A 22,899-nucleotide genomic window follows, 5' to 3' on the forward strand; every position below is an offset into this window, starting at 1 on the left:
GAAATGGAATGGTTTAGCTTTAAAATGCTAAATAATAATAGTATCAATTTTTCTTGTCTGCTTCTGCCTTACACAGGTGAACATAAAATAGGATATTGGCTTGAATTTAAGTACAATACCAGGCTAGACTGGAAAAAGAGGAGACCAATCGGGCTGAGTTTGTATCTATCTTGTGATTTTCTTTTTTCCTTTTTCTCTTTTTCCTGGGGGAGTTTTTCTTCCTCTGGTTGCAGAGGGATCCCAAAACAGTTGCTTCTTTCACTGCATTTTTTTTCACAAGTGCATCTCTGCCATTTTCCACTCTGTGAAATGATGTGTAGGAGGAAAATGGATCCTTGCTCTCCTTTAACATTGGCTGTGATAAATATTAGTGTGCTGTGTGCAACATTAGCAGCCTGAATGTGGAGGTGGCAGCTACCTCGAGTGGCTGTGGATCACCACTGTGTCTGTGTGGTGTAACACAAATATCCTCAGCATTAACTCTCTCTTTGGAATATGATGCAGAATGAAGGTGGGTGCAGAAAGTGAGACAATAAAAGAAGGAAAAAAAAAAAAAAAAGGGGAGTAAAGCAGAGCTGTGCTGAGCCAGCATATTAGACTAGAAATTCTAAAATGAAATCATACTTCAAGATTTTTCTATCAGGGGTGACTATAAAAGGCAAATTTTTTTCGAAATGGTTGTTGATGCTTATTGGGAGGATTCAATACTTAAAGGGGAGGACTCAGGGAAAATACTGAAAGATCTTTCATACTTCTTAAACTTATCAGCCTCCCCTATATTGTGAGGTAGAAATGAACCTTAGTGTTCTTTTCTTAAGGATTTATTTTTTAAATACTCTTTCCCAATATTTTTGGAAAGGAAATGGCAAAAAGCTGGGAGAAGTGGCTTGAAAACAGAAAGGAAATAGAAGACACTATGTTAAGATTGAAGTAATTGAAATGTACATAAAAATACATCTGAATCCTTGAAATCTCACAAGTGACTTACAAGTTAGAACCAAGAAATGCTTTGGATAAGTCGAATTTGTCACACTCTCAGGAAGTTTTGAATGCTGTCATCTTTTTATCATTAGGTTCTATGAAATCCACTGGGTAGAATATCAAACAAAAACTTTTTTTTTTTTTTTTCTGTAATTTTTAAAAATCTTTATCACTGGTCTAAGAAACCATAGCAAAATCATCTGTATTCCAAACATGCCTAAACAATGTCGCAGCACTCTGAATATTCAATAAGTGAGTTGTGTCTTTAATAGTTATTATGCTTAGTATCAATGCCTGACAACTGCTGTCACCCCATCGAATTGTGCTAAATCCTCCTAAACAAGACACCCTTGCAATAAAAGCTTGACTTGCAATCATTTTTTGGCAAGCACATCTTACAATTGTTATTATTTTAACTGCTCACACTCACATCCAGCATGAGGTGGCAACGTTTTCAGTTCCAAACATTAAAGATGTGGTGATAGAGAAGGTGAACCCTTATTAATTCTGAGAGATTTGCTTAATTGGGGCACAATGTGAAGATTCTCAACAATAATAACAGATGATGGGGAATAAATAGGCATGGCAGGGGAGAGGCAGTTTCTAGTGTGAATTTCCCTTTGCTTCTGTTTAATTGCATTACATACTGTGGGAAGTATCTGGAATATGCGTCTTCTAGTTAATTTTTCTTGACTGCATCCATCTAACTACTGCTCCTGGACATTTTAATGTTTGATAATACTCTATTTGCATATGACTACACATCAATAGCTGTCATTAGAACCAATTTACATACATGATTTGCTTCTTGAAGTGTCAACGTCTGAATTTTATCTGGAGACAGGAATAGGGTCAGGAAAGTTTAATTGTTTGTATAATGCAATTGAAAAGGCTGGCAGGAATCTAGGGCAATTTTGGAACATCTGTCTTTAAGTCATCAAAAATAAAGCACATAACAGCTGTGATAACAGCAGGATTATGATTAGATATACAGCATTCACCATCAGCTTGAACAAGGACTGGAAAACAAAAAGGAGGTAAATAAGTCAGTTCTTGTAATAACATTGCAAGAATTTTTAGTAGATCTCTGGGTTTTTTTACTTTTAAAAGTTTATGTGTAAAAACACAGCTAGACAGAAATATAAACAAAAACTTATTTTTTCCTTACAGAAGCTTTTATTTTTTGTTCAAAAATAGAACTTGTGGCCCAATAACACATTAATGTAGCTAAATGTTGATTCCCACTTACTGTGTTGTGTGTTATATTAGCAAATCCTGCTTTAAAATTGCAGCTACTTGGTCTTGTTAGTTTCTGCTTAAGAAACCATGAAATATTTGTGACTCATTTTCTTTATAACATTAAATCATCTTTATCTGTTTCTCTATTATATCTTCGTTTATCTGTTATAAATATAAATATAGTGAAAACAATTCCTTTGGAAACAGTGAGCACTATCATGCTCTTTTAAACATACACTTCTGTATTGTTTTTAATAATTTTTAAGTTACTATCATTTTGTCCTGCTGGGTATTGAGTTTCAGCTATTTTGTATGTAAATGTTGCCTGACTTGAGACTGACGTTGTTTTTAGTGTATAAACTACGACCTAGTTCATACTATGGACTCCTAAGAAGTACTTCAGTGAGATTTCCAAAAATCAAGTAATTGTTTGCAATCTGAGAAATTGTTTCTTAATTTCAGGACTGATTGTAACACAGGAGGAAGGGTTAACTATTCACGTGATGAAGTACTTTATATCATTTCTAGTTAAGTTTGTAATTTGATGAAAGCTGAAAATATAAAAAAAATATATAGTTATACGAACTTAGTTTAGAATTTTGCATCTGTAAGGTTTGGATGCCATTCAGCTCCACTTGACTGTATGACTTTACAGGAAGAACAGAAATCCATTTTACATTTTGTAGTCACCATATGAAAGAAGAATAAATCTGAAGGAAAATGCACAGCTTCAGCATTCATTTATGTCTTCTACTTAAACTAATTCATGAGGATTGGATACATGAGTAATGACACTTCCAAAATTAAAACACTGATTTGTTCTTCTGTCAGTATGAAAAGTCATTTTGCTGCAGCAGCACAGGGGAAACTACAGAATGCTTGTAAAAATATGCAGCCCAGAGCTGCTTTCTTGTCCATAGATGATTGTTGGGTTAACAAATTCATTTCAGCACCAAACGAGAAGTCTGCCAGCAGTTGAGCTGTTGGGATGTTCTGTGGCTGTCTCACGCCACACTTGGCTTTGCCAAGAGGGTTTTTGTTGCTGAGATGTCTCAGCAGCTGCCCCATGTGGTATAAGGCAACTTGGAGCCTTGGAATCTGTCACTTATTTATTTCAGATACCCAAATTGCTGCTTCATTTTATAAGCAGGTTTTGGCATAGAAAAGCACCAACTGCAGAGGAGTATGTGTTTTATGCCAACTAGTCTTTCCCCCCCCATAAGTGTCAGTGCACTAACTATCATGTCATAATCAGTGTTTAGGAGATGCAGTATTGTTTTAATTCCTGCAGGCTCCATAGAGTTTTCTCTCAGATCTTTCACAGGGCCATAACATCCTCATTTACTGCAGCAAGTGCATGTAAAATTTCTGCAAGGAAAAAATAAAATATATATGCTGCTTTACTGATAGCCAATAAAAGTAATTATCTAATCAGTGTTCTTTAAAAGGTACTGAGGCAATGTTGCTCTGATGCATTGAAGGCTTTGGATTGGAAGGGCCCTAAAAGAGCATCTAATTCAACCTCAACCTTTCACCAGGCCAGGTTGCTCAAAGCTTCTGATTGAGAATGCTTCCAGGGGTGGGAGCATCCACTGAATTGACAACCAGGCAATGCTGTATCAGACAATAATGTGGGAAGGCACTCTGAGACCCCCTCTCGGGTAATTTTGATTGCAGTGATGAAAATCTGTAGGTTTTTGACTGATCTGTCATATGCCAGCCAGGAGTTGTTTTCTAGTTTGTTTTCTCACCTACCTTAAGACTGCTCTGCTTCTGAACTAGAGCAAAAAGACTAGTGATGCCCTCAGTTTTGAAATGAAAATGAAACAGCATGTGGGAAGAAGTAAAGTATGCTCATGAATTTTTCCTGCAGGTCTAACATCATGCCAGCCAATGCTGACATCAGCAACTTGCCTCCACAACATAAGGATGCTGTAGTTTGTTTCTCTTAATGATAATGGTTAACAGCTTGGGGAAAATGTCTGAGGGAAAGGCACTTTATTCTAACTTAGATTAGCCCTGTGATTTTTTTTTTCCAAAGTGAACTAAAATATTACTATCCAATTGAGTAAAGATGTCCACACAATTTATATTCATGTAAGTACAGCAAATGTGCTTTCCCTGAAGCAGAAATGGTGGTAAACTGCCCAAACTAGAAATTACCTGGGGTACAAAAATTGGAAATAAACCTGTCACAAGGTCTTAGATGTAGCAGAATTTTTCTCACCAGTTGCTCTATTCAGATCTTTCTTATATGTTAGGACTTCAGTGCAGCCAAAGCCAAGGATGTCCTGGAACATGAGAGTTAGACAACAGCTGACCAGCACACACTGCAAAGCCTGCTGTGAGTCTGCAATGACATGTCACCATACAAATAAAGACACAGAAAGAAAAGAGATTTTTGAAGCTTGTGCTAAAAAACTTTGGGAGTAGAAGGAAATAATGCAGAAAATCAAGGTGTGTGCAGCTGGGGCCAAAGCAGAGTTCAGTCAGAGTTGGAAGACTTGTGTGTAGCAAGAGGGAAAATAAGGATACTTTAGAGGAGACATGGCTTCACTGGCAGTGCCTCAGCAACGAGGATGAGTTTTAAAGAAGAAAAGATCTGCATTTCTTGCAAATCTAGAGCAATTTAGTCACTTCATCTCCCAAGTAAGAAACTGCAACTTCAGCTTGTTTCCCTGGTCTGTACCTCAGGATTCTGTGCCAGCTGGGATCATGTAACACTGAGGGGCTCTGCCTTAAAGCTGGTTTCATGCAGTGTGGCTCTGTGGAAACTGAACACTAGTGGCTGTTCCAGGACTCAGCAATGTTGAGAGTTCTCTTGTGTCAATGTAATCAATATTTGTTCAGTTGGGTTTAAAATTTCAGGCACTTTTTGGCAATGCTTTCAAAATGGAAGCCTTTACTTGTTGCAGGGGTCTGCTGTACAAAATGGTCAGAGGAACTGAGTTACTCTACTTTTCCAAGCTGATGTTATGTCTTTAGCTAGAGTCAGACTTCATAAAAGAATGCCTTCATTTCTTTGTAAGGGATTTGAAAGTTAGCTGTTTTCAACTTATCAAGCACATATGAATGGCAGATAGTTAAATGATTTTGATTTAATTTTGTAAGTCTTGGGAAAGACTTGTGTAACTCCTAAGTATCATTGACAGCTCTCTTCAAAACACAACACTTTTGATTCAAATCTAGCCTCAGAAAAGATGGTCGTGTTCTTGGCACAAGGATAAGACAATAGAATGAATAATTATTTTGCTTGTGATATCTCTGGGTACATGAGACAGTTGAAATCTTCTTTTCCTTGGAGAGAACAAGGAAAACACTTAAGGTGATACAGGTGTAGCTAGAGAGAATCTTACTGCTCAGATGGCTGAAAGCATAAATGGGCTGTACAGGTTTTGGTTTTTTTTTTTTTTTTTTTTTTTTTTTTTTTTTTTTTTTTTTTTTTTTTGTTTTGTTTTGTTTTGTTTTGTTTTGTTTGTTTGTTTGTTTGTTTGTTTGTTTGTTTTTTCCCCTAAGGTTTTAATCTTAGGAGGAAACTTGCATCCTTTTAGAGAAGCTACTGCATCAAAGCAGTGAAGTAGCTTTATATACTCAGATTGCTATATGCTATTGCTTGGCTTCCACAGAAAGATCAGAAGTTTTAGAATTGGCAGAGGTAACATTGTTCTGTTTTATTAAACCGTGAATGTGAGTGCGATGTTGGTGTCCTGAGGCTCCTGTTGTGCCAGCAGAGCAGTGAGCCTCAAGGCAATCTAATGTACAAGCTTATAGCAACACCAACATTACTTTGAAACAGGCAGTGTCAATTTTTGCTCTAAAATAGATATGATGGTGTGGTGACCTCAGCTGGCTGCCAGACTCAGTTGTTCCCTTGATCCACTTCCTCCACAGGTCAGGAAGATAAAAGATGGACAAGCCCAAGGGTTGAGATAAAAGCAGTCTGATGAGAAAAGTAAAGGCTGCATAGAAAATCAAAGCAAAAAGAGGATATTTATTCTCCCCTTCCTATCACCAGGCAGATGTCTGGTCACTTCCTGGGAAGAAGGGCCTCAGTATGTGCAATGGCTGCTTTGGAAAACATGCTTTAACCACAGATTTCCCCACTCTCCTACCCCTCAGATTTTTATTGCTGAGTGCAATATCATGTGCTGAGGAATATCTCTGCATAGCTGGGGTTATCTGCCCAAGCTGTCTGCCTTTCAATCCTCTTGCACTAAAATTGCCTTGCAGGCCTTGGGGAAGAGAAGGTGAGGTTGGAGACAAAGCCCTGCTGCTGTGTGAGCTGCCCAGCAATAGCCACAGCACTGGTGCAGCATCAGTGTTATGTTATCACAAATGCATGAGCTGCCATCAGGAGAGTTAACTCCATCCCAGCCAGACCCACATCTGGTATTGAAAGAAAACTGCTGAATATGAAAATTCTTGCTAACCAGATTTCATTTTCTCCTCCCTGTAGTGTTACTGACTTCCTTATAAATTCATCTATGATAATGTCCTGTGGGCCTAGAGAAAAAGAGGGCATGTCAGGAAGCACACTTTGCTTTACTGTTCATGCTGACAGGGATATTTGAGTATGTTGCAAGTATATACTGGAGCAGTTCTGAGAATATGGGAAATTGTGGTTGTGAGCTAAGCCCAATCCACAGCGAGACCAGCAAATCTTCACAGTGACTTTTCCGAGTATATTGGGCAGTATTGCCTTGAAGTCAAAACACAGATATCTGCTGGGACATGTAACTGGAAACAGAATGTGTGTGATGATGTGTTTGTGTGCATGACTTTCTCATGAATACATACGATGCATATGTATGAATCTTTCCAAGCTGTTGAAAGTTTGGAAATACAGATGCAAATTAAAACAGTTCAAGGTGCTGTCTGGCTTGACTAGAAATTCATCCATGAATTTCGTTCACAAACTCTGCTGGCAAGTAGACTTATTATTCACTTAGTGAATTTGGTATTTTTTAGCTCTGAATATTTCCTTATGCAAACTCATGCAGGTTATGCACTCTGTTTTTTTGTTGAGCTTGAAAATGCAAGGCTTCTGAAAGGATTAAAATGTTTTGGAATGAGTTTATGAGTTTCTCCAGTCACTGTAGCACTAGTCCCTAAGAGCTCTCCTGCATTTATGAAGATTAAAGCATCTACTGATTAGTGCAACACTTTGGAAATTGCATAAAAATGGTTGTGGAGGACTCTTGCAGATTGAGAGTCTGATCCAACAACCACTGAAATTGATGTAAAGACGAGCGTTAGCAAATGCCACTTTTAAGTGCTTTAGCAGAGGAACAGTTCATTAAAATCAGAGTTTTTTTCCACAAGTTAAATGCACTGAAACAGGATAATTTTGTCTGCTTTTACATAACTTTGTGTGGGGAAGAGATTTGGCAGAGAACACTCAGCAACGAGCTGCTCTCTTCTGTCCGTAGCTGAAGCCAGATGTATTCCTTCTTGCCCTCTTAGGACCAGAGATATTATTCTGAATATAAGGGTGGGATTGATTTTCATAGAGCGAAAAGAAGAACATACCTGGATGGGTGTTACAAATTTGAATTCCATTTTGTCCAAATGTTACTTTGACAGGGGGATGCTCCTAAGCAAGACACATCATCTAATATTTAGGAGCACTACCTAATAACTAGGAGAACTTAAGCTATGAAGTGCAGAATATGCTTTGTTGGCTCTCACATGTGAGCTGTTCCAGTTGTCTTTTGTTGTGGTTTACCCCCACCAGTGACTAAGCACTACACAGCCATTGGCTCACTCCCCCTCCACTGGGATGGGGGAGAAAACCATGAGTGTAAAAGTGAGAACTCGTGGGTTGAGATAAAGACAGTTTAATGGGTAAAGCAAAAGCTGTGCATGCAATCAAAGCGAAGCAAGGAATTCATTCACCACATCCTGTGGGCAGGCAGGTGTTCACCATCTCCAGGAGAGCAGGGCTCCTTCACACTTAATGGTTACTTGGGAAGGCAAACACAATTGCTCTGAATCCCTCCCTCTTCTTCCTTCTTCCCCCAGCTTTATATGCTGAGCATCATGTCCCATGGGCTCTGTTGGGGTCAGCTGTGCACCCTCCCAAATGCTGGTGCGCCCCCAGTCTCCTCACAGCTGGGGTAGGGTGAAGAGGGAACAGGCCATGGCTCAGTGCAAGCTCTGCCCAGCAGTATCAGAAACATCCCTGTGTCACCAACACTGTTATCAGCACAAATCCAAAAATGCAGCCCCATGCCAGCTACTGCGAAGAAAATTAACTCCATCTCAGCCAAAACCAGCACATCTTTCCATGAAATCATGCTTGGGTGTCTGAAAGACAGTGGAGTAAAAAAAGCAACTTCCATGCCATATATATGAAAGCTGGATATCAGCACTAGAGCCTCAGCAGACAGAGACCCTTAAATGCAGTGTATTTCCCAGCTGGAGTGCCAAATGTCTCTTGATTACCAGGCTCTTGACAGCCTGCAGATGAGGGGCAGAATGCACTTGGCTTTTGAAAAAAAAAAAAAAAAAATGGTAGCTAAGCTACCTCTTCTCCCTTAGTGCTCTCTTACATGCTCTCAGACTACATGGATGCTGTGCCTGAAATTTTGATCTTGTTTTAAAATATTTATTTCCTGAAACACTGCTTAGGCATTTATTATTTGACAACAGAGGAGTTATTTTAAAACTTCAAGTTCTACAGTGTCAGGTTTTCACTCCTAAGAATTCAGTCCAAATCTTTTTAAAAAAAGAAAAGTCTGAAGATATGTAAAATGTTCTGTTTGAAAATGGGAGGGGGAGAAGAGCAATTAAAAATGTAAGAATAGAAGCTAATTATGAGCAATTCAGGCAGGGCTTTGTTTAGAAAATGTATCAGTATAAAATGGATAGGTGAATAGATTAGTGCTGATTGCAGTTTTTACATATAATAGTCTCTTTTTCATGAGTAATCATTAGCAATTATAATGTAGGCTTTAAATCAGCTTGAGATGGGACTGCACTGTAATATGAATACTAAATAATTGTGTGTTCCCAGACAGAAGAAGAAAATAACTTTGTGATTTGGTGTTTGAGTCCATAGTGCAAGTATTTCCTTGGACTGTGTGCCATTTGCTCTCTTTATTTCTGCTCCGAGTTCATTAATGTCACCATTGAATGCCAAGGTTCATCACACAAATGGTTGTTACCTTGTGTTAGCTGGGAGTGGAAATTGCAATTATGCTTTTAAAGAAGTATAACTTTATGTAGTAATTACTGGCATTATTAATTGCTAAGAGAAAAAAATTATCCAGGAGATCAAGTGACTAAAAGTGATGGTGTAACATGCTACATGGCTGTAAAGTATAAATGTATTTGGAAATTGTGTGTGCCAATTGATCAATGGCAATTTTCTTTCTGACATGAAGGTTCTGGGCATCAATAATTATGCAGGACTGCATGAGAAGACCTTGTTGATGGTGCCTGCTAACACATGGGGTATGGCTTCCTTGGTTGCTAGTTGAGATTTTTACAAGTGCTATAGGCAGTAAAACACTTATGATTTGCATCCTCATTTCTGTTCAGGATTGTGACCCTATTATTTTTGGTTCTTTATCCTTTCCTGTAAAGTTCACATTTTTAAAGGGTACACACCTGACTGAGAATGAATTAGGTAGTTCAAGGAAAAGCAGCCAAGTGGTCTGTGAGAATTATGGGCCCAGACTCAGTTTCCTGTTTTCCTGATTTTGTGAAAAATATTGTGGGGTGTTTTTGTTTTCTTTTTTAATGGAAATAACTTGGGATTTGTTTTGGTCCAGCTGCTTGTTCCTTGTCCCACATCCTACCTCACTTACTGGTGAGTTTTAATCAGACTGAACAGATGTGTAAAGGACCCCAAGAAGATAAGTTTCTATGAGCTTTGTGTGAATTGGTGGCCAAGTAAAGAAGAAATCCGAGCAGCCTGCATCTTTATTCTCTTAGTAAAGAGTCAGAGAGAAAAATGGTGGAAGGGGAAGGAATATTGAGCAGAAAATCGTGGGATTAGGCATCAACAACCAGAAAAAGCAAAGGCTCTGCACTGCAATGACTGACATCCAGGCTTAGAAATGGTTTTTGACTAGGAGGACAGGAGTCCTGGTTTGATACTCCACTAATGTCATGTTGATGCTGTTTTAGCACATTTCTGGTTCCAAATAAGAATCAGCTTTTTATCCTGAGTTTTTGAGAACGTCTTGGATACAGGAAGCTGCTCAGCTTTTCTGTAGGCCCAGAGTAATTAGATAGATAGATGTAATTACTGGAAGTAATCCAATAGAAAATTTACATAAATCTCTGAGCTGATATCCAGAAATCTTCTAACTGCATGGACTTCTCAGCAGTGTCGAGGTTTCAGTGCCTTGAGAAACAAGAAATCTTCTCACAGGTGAAAGCAAACAAGGCAGGTACAAGTTCCCTGTTGGCTGGGACAGCCATCCCTGCCCTCTCTGCTTGGAGCAGGTTTTCCTGCTCCCAGAGTTGTCCCCCAGCATCCTTGTGCTGTGTCTGCATCTGTTCTTGTTGGCATCACTGTAGAGTCAAGCGAACAAAGACAAGCTGCTCTTTCACTCTGATGGTTTGTGGAAAGGTTTGTCTTGCTGACAAAAAGACACAATTTTGAGCTTGGTCCTTCTGTGTTGAGTTGGGCTTTAGAGGGTGTCAGCTACCTAAACTGCAAGCACACCCATTTCACAAGTTTGGATCTACAAATTTAGGTAACAGCTCTGGGGAGCATGAACATATTTTATAGAAATGTAGCCTGGTGTGTTTTTTTCTGCCTTCAAATTATGTCAGGGGAAAAAATGAAGTTGAAGTTACAGCTAAAATAGCCATAAGAAACAATGCCAGGTACCAAAACAAATGGAACAAATAGGGGAAAAAACCCCAGTGAGACAAAAACTCAGAGGTCCCATGTGTGTGTGGTCTGCCCCTTCATGCAGAGAAAGAAGGTTATTGCTTATAATACATGCAATCACGTATACGTGTGTGTGTGTTTCTCTCCCCTTTTGGAAGGGAAATAGCCAGTCAGTTCCTCCATATTTTGATTCTTTGGAGGTCTTTCTTATCCCTTTCCTCCCTAGGGAAGGCAAACCTCTAGAAATACGGGAGAGGGAGATGGTATACTGCAAAAATCTGCATTCTAATGTTGGCTCTGCCCTGAGGAAATGCCCTGCAGGTATAAAAGCACTGCACACATTATACTTGGCCAGGCCAAAATGACTACCACTTCTCCTAACAAGGTCTCCTTTCACACAAGTCTTACAGGTTTCTATAAATAACTGTGTTTTTAATAGCCCAACCAACACACTCAAAAAAATGTTTTGGGAAATGTGGAATTAATTACCTTCCTTCTCCCTATTTAGAGATTTCTAGAACTACTTTTTCCACATCCTTGTGAGAGGGACATGCTGTCATTCTTTACCCTGTAAGGGCTGATTTAGCCTCCATTTTTGCATCAACTTGCCTATTAGAACTGTGTTAATATTTGGCTGCAAAAAAAAGTCATCTTATTTTTGATTGAGCTAAAGCTTAAAAAAGTCCAAAACCATTAAACTTTAAACAAACCTTATCTGAAGGCAAATCGTTTGTTCCAGTTTTCATTAGTCATTTTTATACTTAAAAATAACCCTTTTCTTTTGGTAATGCCTGAAATTTTATATTAGAAAGAATTGAAGTGAAGCAATTCATCCTTCCCCTGGCATTGAATATTCCTCTTGGCTGCAGTGAGTCAGAAAGTTGTGAATAATTCTGGTGTTTAAACTGCTGTGACTGTAAATGTCCAAACATCTCATGGATGAGCCCTTGAGGGAGGCGATGTCAGGGTAGCCCCAGCTGTTGGCTGCTCTGGAGTTTCTGTGTATTTAATTGTGCTCCATGGTCACCTTTCCAAGCCTCTCCTGTACTCATGGAATGAGCTTGAGGAGCTCAGCTGGCTGTGTCCTGCTCTCTGTACCTGCCTGTTCCCGCTGTAGGATGTGTTCCCTGGGTGCTGTAGGATGTGTTCCAGTCCTGAGGAAACACATCCAGGTGCCCTCAGTGTAGTCTGATAATTCCCCACTCTTCAGATACCCCATGAACACCAGGACTAGAGGAGTCAGGTGAAAACTGCCAGGTTCTGACTGCTTGCAAAGAGCCATGGTGGCTCTGAGAGCTGCATCCTTGTAATGAATGAATTGAGTCACTGTGGGATTTGCAGTTTAAATTCTGAGTCTTCCCCCTTTCCATTTGCTTTAAAGGAATTTCTGTCCATTCTTAATTTTTTTGGGTTTTTTTTGCCCTGTGTGCAAGCACACTTGAGGCAGGGACTCTATGAAGTGAAAGAAACAAACTGGTAAGGAGTGAAATTGAGTAAAGAAGAGCTTCCCCCCTTTCCTTCCCCCCAGGTGCCTGTGTGTGATGTGAAGTGCCACTCCCCACCACCCCCTCAAAGCAGCTCTGCAGTCTGTGAGCAGCCACAGGAAGGCATTTAAGTATGAAAGAAATGATAGATCAGGTGCTGAAGGAGAGGTTAAAATGTCTGTTAGCCTCAAGTCAGATAATAGTGTATATGTTAGGGATAAACAGATGCACAGCTGTCTTTAATCTTTCATCATTCTGTTTATATACAGAAATAAATGTGTTTCCTCAAATGTAAGGTTACTGTACTCATTTAAACAAACATTATGTGTATATGGGAAACCTCAGCCTTTATCTAGTCCATAAAGGCAACAGATATTTTATTTTCTCCCACTATAGAGGAGCTTCTGGAAGAATGATCTCTTAGCCTTCCTGTAAGATTTTGTGCTGCCCCTTGAATAACCTTGTGAAGAGCTGAGACAAATGGAAATTCCCTTGTGAGCAAACAGCAATATGCAGCAATGTGGGGATTAAACAGAACTCATGTAATTTCCCCATTAATAGATTGCCATTAACGAATGTGAATAACAAGGCAAGCTCTCTGCCTGCACTGAATCAAGGAAGTTGTGCCCACCCTGAGCCTCTAATGTTTTGGGGTTTTTTTTTCACTAGGGTGTTGAATTTCAATTTCCATACATGATTGAGGTTTTTGACAGCTGGAATTTCTGCAGTGCTGGATATAAACACCTCTGAGAATGCTCTAGTTTGCACCCCTGCTGTACATGCTTGCAGACAGGTTGAGGTTTTTTTTGTACTTGAATTCCCCTCACCTCCACATCTGGCTTGTCTGTGTTGAGCTGATAAGGTATCAGCATATCTAAGCAAGGAGCACATGAATGATCTCTTGCTCTATTCTTCCCCTCCCGTGATTTGTAAGTGTTAAAGCACTCATCTGTTCTGGCAGTTAATGTATGCAGCCTCTCAATAGCTAATATCCTGTCATAGGCAGCACAAACCGGCTTCATCTGGTTCACTGCTTCAGCAAGGGGTTGAGAAAATATAGGTGAAATGAAGAACTCAGCTCCTGGCTGGGAGACTGGCGCCTGCCCTGCTGCAGAGTGAAGCAGGGAGATTGCACAGAAGATTGTGCTGCTAACAAATATCTGCACTTTGTTGCTCACAACATATTGGCTTGTAGCTCTTTGTCCCACTCTGCAGCTCTGAGGTCTGTTACTCTGCAATGTGGACGATTCTGTCTGAGGATTTAAAGTGCAGATGCATAAAATCTGCAGCGAATTGGAACTTGGCAGGGATGACCAACAACGGGAAGAAAAAATGATTTTTTGTGTCTGCAGAATCCATCATCCTACATTTTTGGGACTCTGATTCATTTGCTTTGGTAATAAAAAATAAATAAATTAGTCATTTGGGCTCCAAATGCTTGTTGCCCTGATAGGCTGAGTAAGGAGTTAATAAGAACAATTCAAAACCCAGGCTCCCTCAGAGCTGAATAAAATCTTTTGCACCTACAGACAATCTGGCAGAATTAAGCTCTGTCATTTTACTGTCAGCTGTGCCTTTTCCTTTGCATTCCCCTTAACGTTTTCACAACTTTCCCTCCCACATTACCCTGTGCTTTAACAATACAAAGAAGAAGAAGTGAGTGCAAACCCAGATGAACCTATATTTTAAAGTTCAGAATCCTGCTTTGATCTTGTCATCTCCAGGGTTTTGTTAAATGATGCCCCTTAAATTACAGGGTATCTTATGGGTACGGTGGGAACTGGAAGTGACTGGAACTGGAAGTGACTTGTAATGCATTTCTTGGCTCCCCTGGAAAAAGCAGGGAGAAGAGTGCTTTTGGGAATCTCTGTTAGATCCAGCTCTTGCTGTGCCTGTCAGTGGCTTTTTTGGGGGAGATGGATGGTGGAAATCTCCAGAAATACTGTGCAGCAAAGGAAGTGTAAAACTCTTTACCTCTTTAGGTGGCCAGATAGGATTTTAAAACTTAAAGAGAATGAGACAAGGCCAGAGGCTCAAGGGATGGTGACCTCTCTGAATAGATTTCTTCCATTAGAAGGGATTTTTGCAATATCTGGAGAAACTCAGCATCTCAGCTGTGTGCATCTCCAGCCTTTGGAAGTCAGCAGAGGAAAGCCCTAAGGCTGTGATTATGCTATTTCTTTTTTGACTTAAATTCTGTTCAATCTCGTCTCAGATGTATGATGGTGATAATCTTAACTTCCTTTCTGTTGCTTCTTTTTGTACAATAAAAATGTTGGCATCAGACCTAACTGTAGCTTCAGTGGTAGAAGTTTAAAGCCAGAACGTGTAACACTGCCAGAATCTCTGAGCTGGCTGCTTAGGGATTGAATGCCTGGGGGAGTTCACAGGGCCAATAACAGGGATGGATGTGTGACAGACCTGTCTCTTGACTCTTCACAGATCACTCTGGGGGAAGTTATTTCAGAGCTTGTGTGCCCTATAGCCATGACTCTGGAGCTTTTGATTGTTAATAATACTCCACAACCACCATCTGAAAAGTGATATCTGTTGCTCCAGAGTCTGATCTCATTGAGGCAGTCACCTTGGCAGACCCACTTGGTCCTTGTACCCATGGAGACAAGCCAGATGTTCTCTGCTGTCTCAAGGAGCTAAATTCAGTCACCTCGCCCCCCGGTGCTTGCTTAATTTTTGTGTTTCTTTTTTTGTTTTCTGCCTAGGATAATAGTTCTCTGCTGCTGCCAACATCTCTGTTTAGCTGTGTGGAATCATAGTAAATATGCAATGTGATAGAGCTTTGTTTGTAATCAGCTGCCTTTTGTTACAGGGTACCCCAGTGTGCTGAGCACACAGGAGAAGGTAGGATAAAGATGATATAAGTTTATCTGAGGCTGAATTCCCCAGCTCGAGTGAGTGCCATATTGCCTTGTAAATAACATCTCAGTGATATTTTGGTGTTGAACTTACAAACAGGGTTCCATTTTATGTACTTGTGTTTTCTATAAAATTAAGATTTTTACACTTATCTCCTTTTAATGCTCACACTTTCTCTCTAGTGTTTTGTGTAGGGAGTGTTCTTTCAGCATGAATTTCATAAAATACTGCACCCAACAAACCAACTGGTCCTGCAGTCAAATGAAGGGTTCAACAGAAGGGTTGATTAGGGCTGTAATATTTTCTGAGCTATAGGAATAGCCTAGAGATGATAAAAATGAAGATATATCAATAATGTATAAATCAGTGATAAGTAAAATAATTTCCTTGCTGGTAACTTTAATCTCAAGCAATGCTCTCAACAGGGTGGTTACTTTAAGAAATGATGCCTTGTGAAAGTGAGCAGCTCTTCAGTGGAAAGCTCCCAGAAAGACATGGTTCTCAGCCTTTGAAATCTGTGCCACTTCAGGCTGCTGCAGCTCCTTTGTGTGCTTGGCCATGCTACATACCGAAGGTCCTCACACCTTTCCTGTGTAAAGGCACACCCTGGAGCCAGGGGAGGTGGCTGCTCTCAAGTTGACAGTGAGGAGCACTTTGTTCTCTATAGAAACTCTTAGAGAAGCCAGATACGTATTTCACTTTGTCTCTTTATGTTTAGTCACAATGTGCAATTTTAAGAGCTCTTGTTACCAAAAAGTTCCCTTTAGGGAGAAATGGGGATTATAGACTGCTGTTGATTTGATTTTTCTACTTGTGTTCTGCTGCTACCTTTGGCTTAGAATGTAGTAAATATAAGCTGAGCTGTCAACCCCTATCAGGTATAAATCTTCATGTGGCAATTAAACGTGAAAGCTAAACAAGGTGTTACAGGTCACTCTTTGGTCATTTTCTGGTATCACCCATCATTTCATTATCTTATTGTGGTGATGGTAGAGAGGGTGAGGGCAAAACCACATAGAACAATGGAGGTTCTGCTTCACTCCCTAACTAAAAACTTTTATATTTATTGAATGCTCTTTTCAGTTTGCTAAATACTTGTGCTTCTTTGGTTGGCTGATACAGGACAGATGGCAGGGGAGCAAAAGAATGAATTTAGGGATCTGGGTTTGTGTTAAGTTTTGGGGGGCTCCTAGAGACAGTGTCATCACAGAAAACAAACATTGGAATCAAGTGGTCACTGCTGGTGAGTTCACCCCACTTTATCTGGATGTTCTGGCCTGAAATGCAATTTCTGACCACAACTTTGCTTATTCTTCCCAGTCACTAAACAATTACAGCAGCTTATGTGAGGCTCCTACAGCTCCTTTGACAAAAATTTGGGGAATACTTGTAGGCAGGCATAACCTGTTTCCATTAAAGGATTTTTATTCTGGGGAAATGTAATTAAAGCAGTGTTCGTAGGGTGGTGTAGTTATTTAGGGATTATTAGACATTGATGTTGGGTGATGACTAAGCAGGCAGACAGTTTTTCTGTCGCCATCTGATTTAGAGGAGCTGTTGTCTCTGGGAGGTGGAATCTTAGGTTCCTGCTGATGGCATGTGCCCGTGGGGATGTGCTGGGCACTTCTTTCTTTCACAGGCTTCCTGAGGTGTGAAAAGCTGTAAAGGTTTCTCAGCCACAGGTACTCCTTTCTTTTGATTTGTCCTGCTGCACTCAGGTGGCCACACATGAGAACCTCAGTGGTGAGGAGGCAGAGACTGAGGCGCCTCAGTGCAGGTTATGGAAGGAGAATGTGGAACAGGGCAGATGGGCACTGCTCTGTGGAACAAACACCTCTTGCTCTGTGAGGTCCCCTGGCACACAGTGGGAATGGGGAGCTCACTCCTGTGCCCAGTGTGCCCATGGCATTGCATCCCTCCCTCTTAATACACAGGGGTTGTGCCTGGAAAGATAAATCTGTGTGCTCAGGAGGTGACTTGTAAATCCACTTTGTTGTGATAGACACTATTTGTGTTTTTATGACTTGCTTTAAGATTCACATTCCTTACAGAACGAGGGAGCTGGGTTGATCAGGTGGAGCTTTTCTGGGAGCTTTCTGGGAGCTTCTTTGGGGAGCAGTTGGGAAATTGCAGCTTTTCAGAAGCCTTCAAGCAGGGCAAGGAATGGGAAAGACATAGCTGGAGCCAGAAACCTGGAATAGTGATGGTAAAATATGCACCAGTCAGCCAGAGTTCAGGGGATATTGCATTGTGTATTCTGCTGCAGTTCAGTCACCAGGTTAACCAGAAATAGACCTGGAATGAGGAGCCTGCCTGGAGGAACAGAACAGGTGGAGGGAGATTTGCTAAAAGCCCTTAAAACACTTCTGCTGTCCTTTGTCCAAAGAAATGAGTTTAAAGGAGTGCTTGTGCTCCACATGGATGGTCGAGCGTTTTTAAAAGATTAAAATTTAACTGCTGTCATCTTTGGACATAGATACAAGTTCCAGTTTAGTTGTCTGTATTTAAGTAGCCCACATTCATTTGCAAGGTCAGAGTGTTGGAGATTTCTGCTCCAGGCTAGAACATTTAAAACTTCTGGACTTTCCTATTTTTTTTTTTTTTGTTTGTTTGTTTTTTGTTTTTTGTTTGTTTGTTTGTTTGTTTGTTTGTTTTTGGTTTTTTTTGTGGGGGGGTATGTGTGTGTTGCTTGTTCTCTAAAATGAAATTACACAAAGCTAGAATCTTCATAGAATCTTCAGTTTCTCTCACCTGTATCAAACTGCTGCAGTAGCACACTGAAGGATGGGAGAGTTTGTACTTGCATCTCTTGTTTTGTTGGGTCCTCAGGGCTGGCTGCTCTCCCTTGGGTGCAGCTGAATTTCATAACACAGGCTGAATGCACAGACCAACGTTATGGTCCACAAACAAAACAAGTGGCAGAATGTGGAATTTGTTTGCAGGAATTTTAAAGAGTCAATGAAAAAGGCTTAATGGAAGCAATTTTTTCCAGTCCTTTCTGTGTGCAAATGCTTTTGTTGAATTCCTGCAGAGAACTTACATATGTCATAGCTTGTGACCCTGTGATGTTGAACACTTTGATTCCCTCCAGAGGAAGTGGTCTCGTTAGGAGTCGGACCAAGCATAGATGAAAACACAATAATTCCCAGAGTCTGACTCCAGCTGTTGCTTAGTTAAAAAGCTACTTTTCTGGCATCACAAATGTAACAAAGCAAGACAAAGAAAAAGAGAAATCCAGGACATTCAAATGTGACCGAGTTACTCTTTCAGTGGGAAAACATATTTTCTTAATTGAACTTGACTGTTTGTAACTTTTAAAATACATTTTTCTTTTTTATTTTTTTTTCCTATGAGAGACAATCTCATTTCCCAGTGCAGCCTGACAGATTTGAAACGTGATTTCCTGGTCATACTATGCCTCCCCCTGAAATCGCTGGCAATTTTTCTTTGTAACTACAGAATTTATCTCTCAGAATATCATTGTTTAAGGCTTAAATGCTGGTGGTGTTTAGGAAAGCAGCATTTGGGTTTTGTGGAAACAAGGTCTTAAAAATCAGTCCCTAAGACTTTTTATAATTATTGCTGGGCTAAATAGTTTGGCAGGACAGGGGCGGTGCTCTCACCATACACAGGAGCCTCCTGCATCTCTCCTTTTGTCCTGTGAGATCATTGGGTGTCTCAGCAAAAGTCTCCTGCGTTTATTTAAAGTTCATCTTGTATGTCCTAAACATCCCTTCCTGGACTTTTAAGCTGTAAAAACAGACATCAAGGCAAAACAGGAGCAGATATGAAGTGAAAAAAAGATTTTAAGCTGCTTTTTTGTTTAAATAAGGTGTTGAGCTAAGTTGGTGCTTGATGATTTAACCATCTCATCTGCCTGTGACCCAGAGGAGCAGAGAGGGAATGAGGGGCTGTGGTGAAACTCATTATATGTGATTATTGCTGCTCCTTGCTTTGCAAAAAGCCTCTTCCAGGTGATGGAGTGGGAGGAGATTTCAGTTTTAACTGAGGCCACTGCCTGAGCTTTTTGTACCGATGTGACTCCTCATGTTCCCATGGTTTGCAGAACTGGGTCCCACCAACTCTCAGGCACCTGTTGGACTTTCCAGACTGTTGCCTGCCCTTCAGACACACAACCAGGGTGTCCTTTCTTCATGGGTATTCTTTTGAGCAAAATGACGGAAGGAATCACTATCACACAAAACCCAGGAATATTTGAGGGAGAGAATTGTAGATTGAATTTCTTAGAAGCATAGATGGTGTAAAAAACCCAGTCAACTTTGGTTGTGTGGTTTTTTTTTTTTTTTTTTTTTTTTTTTTTTTTTTTTTTTTTTTTTAAATTTAATTTTTTTTTAAATTTTTTTTTTCTTTCCAGTTGGGTATTTCCAAAATATCGTCTCCATTTTTCCAGCAATTGAAGGCAGTGAGTGGGTGCTCAGGGCCTGTGGCTGCAGGGGAGGGATGCACGTTGCTGCATTGCCACCTGATGGTGAGGCAGATATGGAGTGGTGCCACATCCGTGCCTGTGTTTTGGCAGTGGGAGGAGGAAATAGAACAAAAATGGCCAGAACAGCATTTGTCTCTCTGTGACTGGGTCATAAATATTAAAGTAGGGGCTTCCTACCTTTGGAAGGCACTTGTTGGTCTTCCAAAATCAATACCAGAGAGAATGAGATGGTCATCCCTGATCATCCACTTGGATGTTTTAATTTGAATTCTTTTATCCTCCTGGGTTTGAATTTCATGCAGAGCAACTGATTTTGCAGCAGCTAACTTGAGGGAATCCTTCATCTACAAATGCCTGGCTGGGGTACCTCCAACTTCATATTTTCTGTAAAAATGCAGACACAAGAGTATAGCATAATAGGCTAAGATATTTCTAATGCTATATTCCCATAAAAACATTTTTAAAATTATAAACTGCCCATATACTTGAAATATGTTTAGCTGAAGGGGGCATTTGCCTTAGTACTATATTTCTAAATTTAAATATATTCTGGATTTAAAGACCTAGAATCAAACATTCAGCATCATCTACTACTGAAAGTATATTTTGACATTTCTACAACTTGCAAGCACACACATTACAGGTACTGGCAAATTATGCAAATGAACAGAGTTCTTTGGCTGATTTTCTGCTTGTTTAAGTATTTGCTGTGAGTGTATAATATACCTGTCAGATGGTCCTGGTAATGGCCATTCAGAGGTGCTCAGGGGTTTCAGTGGTAGGATGAGTGTCACCAACCCCCAAAAGTACCAATTCTAAGATTCATCCTGGGAAATTTTATGCTTGCAAAATTCAGTGTATTTTTTGTGCCTTATACTAATTTTTTTTTTTTTTTTTTTTTTTTTTTTGGATACTGTATAAAGCTGCTCCTGCCAGGGCTGAAGAGACAAGGCTGGGCTGGGGCACAGCACTTTGGTGGTTTACTGGAGGAAACCTCACCTTCTCTGCTCTTTCTTGCTGTGGTGGGCAAGAAGGGTCCAAGCAGAGAGGGAGAGGGACATAGATGTATTATCCACGTAATGTCTAAAGTTTGCATAGAGTTTGCTTGTTTTCTCTAGCTCTTCCTTTTAGGGAATCAGAACAACCTCCTCACAATCAAAAGTAATGTGGGAGGAAACCAAGTCTGCATCAGAGACATCTCTTTCTGAATAAACTTCAAGACACCTCAACTTGCTGTGGCTTGGCACAGGGCTGGTAGTGTATTTGCCAACAAAATATAATTTCTTGTGTCCTAAGCACTCTTGCCCTAATTTTGAGGGTAGTATTGTGGTATATTTTTCTCTCTTAGATATAAATTCTACATAGTTCAGTTCAGAGGATCTAATCATAATTTTGAGTGCACTCAGGGTGTTTTCTTCCAGCTTCATTGCAGTTCTACTACTTGAAGTGTAATATGGTGGATTCTAGGTTATTTGTTTTAATGTTTATATTGAGTTACATTGTATAATAATTTCTTGCATGGAAAATGTGTATATTCAAATATATTGTTGGAAAAAAAGAACATGTTTCCTGAAAGCAAAAGGCTGTGCACAGCCTCAGATTTAAGCAGCTTTTTCTCCATTTGATAATGGGATTTCTTTTGGAGTAAAAAGACTGTATTTGGAGGTGATACTATTTCCACTGCAAGGCAGATAAGTAAGTAAAATCCAGGGTTGTAATTCCAGAGCACTGCATTGCTCAGGTTTTTGTCCAGGCAATTCAAATTTTCTTCCGTGTGTTGTACAGGGATCATGATTTATACATTAAAAAAGTGTTTTCTTGCAGTTGCTTATCAGACTTGGCAGATGCTACTGCACAGAAGAATGTAGTGCTATTGTTTTGTCACACAGATACTCCACTGTATGGAATTGTATTTCTTTTCTGTCTGTGGTGCATTTATTATCATCACTGAAAGATTGTTAACATAAGGTAAATACCACATTTACAGGAAGGCTAAAGGCAAATTTAGATTTTATTAAAAGAAGCCTCCTTGGCTATCAGCTGTACAGTCGAGGAATTTCAATGCACAACCTGCAGGGCAGCTCTCCTGCTCTAAAATAGACTTTTTCTTAATTACATACTGAGAAGGATCTCATTCCCAAGCAAATGGCTTATCCTTGTAGGTGAACCAAAGGGTGAAAGTTGCATGTTTTGGCAGAATCCAAACACAGGTTGCAAATTCCCATTTAAAACAAGAAGTCTGCTTCTGTGAGGGATTTAAAGTATTTGTAAAGTCTCAGAGGACAGTTGGCTTGGTTGCTATGTTTTCTTAAATATAGCAGAGTATTTTTCCTTTTCTTAGAAGAAAAGGTACATACCAATGAAAAAGATATTGGTGGGAGTTTGTTTTTCCTGGGGATGAAAAAAAGAAAATGAATATTTTTCCTTACCTCCCACCGTGCCCTAACTTTTTAACCAAGGAATCCCAGAAAGGACACTTCTAAGGATCTGAAATACAACAGCTTTGTTGCACTGAGAGCTTTTATTTTTTGACAGCCCTCGTGGTGTTTTGAGTATGATTGGAGAATGACAAGGCAGGAAAATCCTGGCAAAGTGCCCATGTGCTATCCCCAAAGTTGCTGGTGCTGCTGATGAATCTAGCTACTTTCAACTAATGCTTGAAAGGGAATATTCAGATATTTTTGTTAGGCAGAATGCATCTCTGCTGTAAATTAAACACGCTCACAGGTGGCTGGTGGTCTGTGTGAGCTTATGATCAGCAAGAAGTTTTGAGGATGTGGGGTTTGGGACTAGAAAGGTGGTCTGGGAAATCAGTGCCTTGTGCACTCTAACAGCAGCACAGTCTTTCTAACACTATAAGGTGAAAACTGCACATGGGGATGGACAGCAATTACTGTCACAGATAAAAAAATGATCCATGGAAATAAGCACACATAAATCCACTCTGGGGAGTGGAGCCAATTATCATCTCTGAAAAGCTAAAAGCTCTGAGCACTTGAGGGAAAACCACTCCCCAGTAGCTGTTG

The sequence above is a fragment of the Zosterops lateralis genome, assembly GCF_965231275.1.
Source record: "Zosterops lateralis genome assembly, chromosome: 13".
Lineage (NCBI taxonomy): Eukaryota > Metazoa > Chordata > Aves > Passeriformes > Zosteropidae > Zosterops > Zosterops lateralis.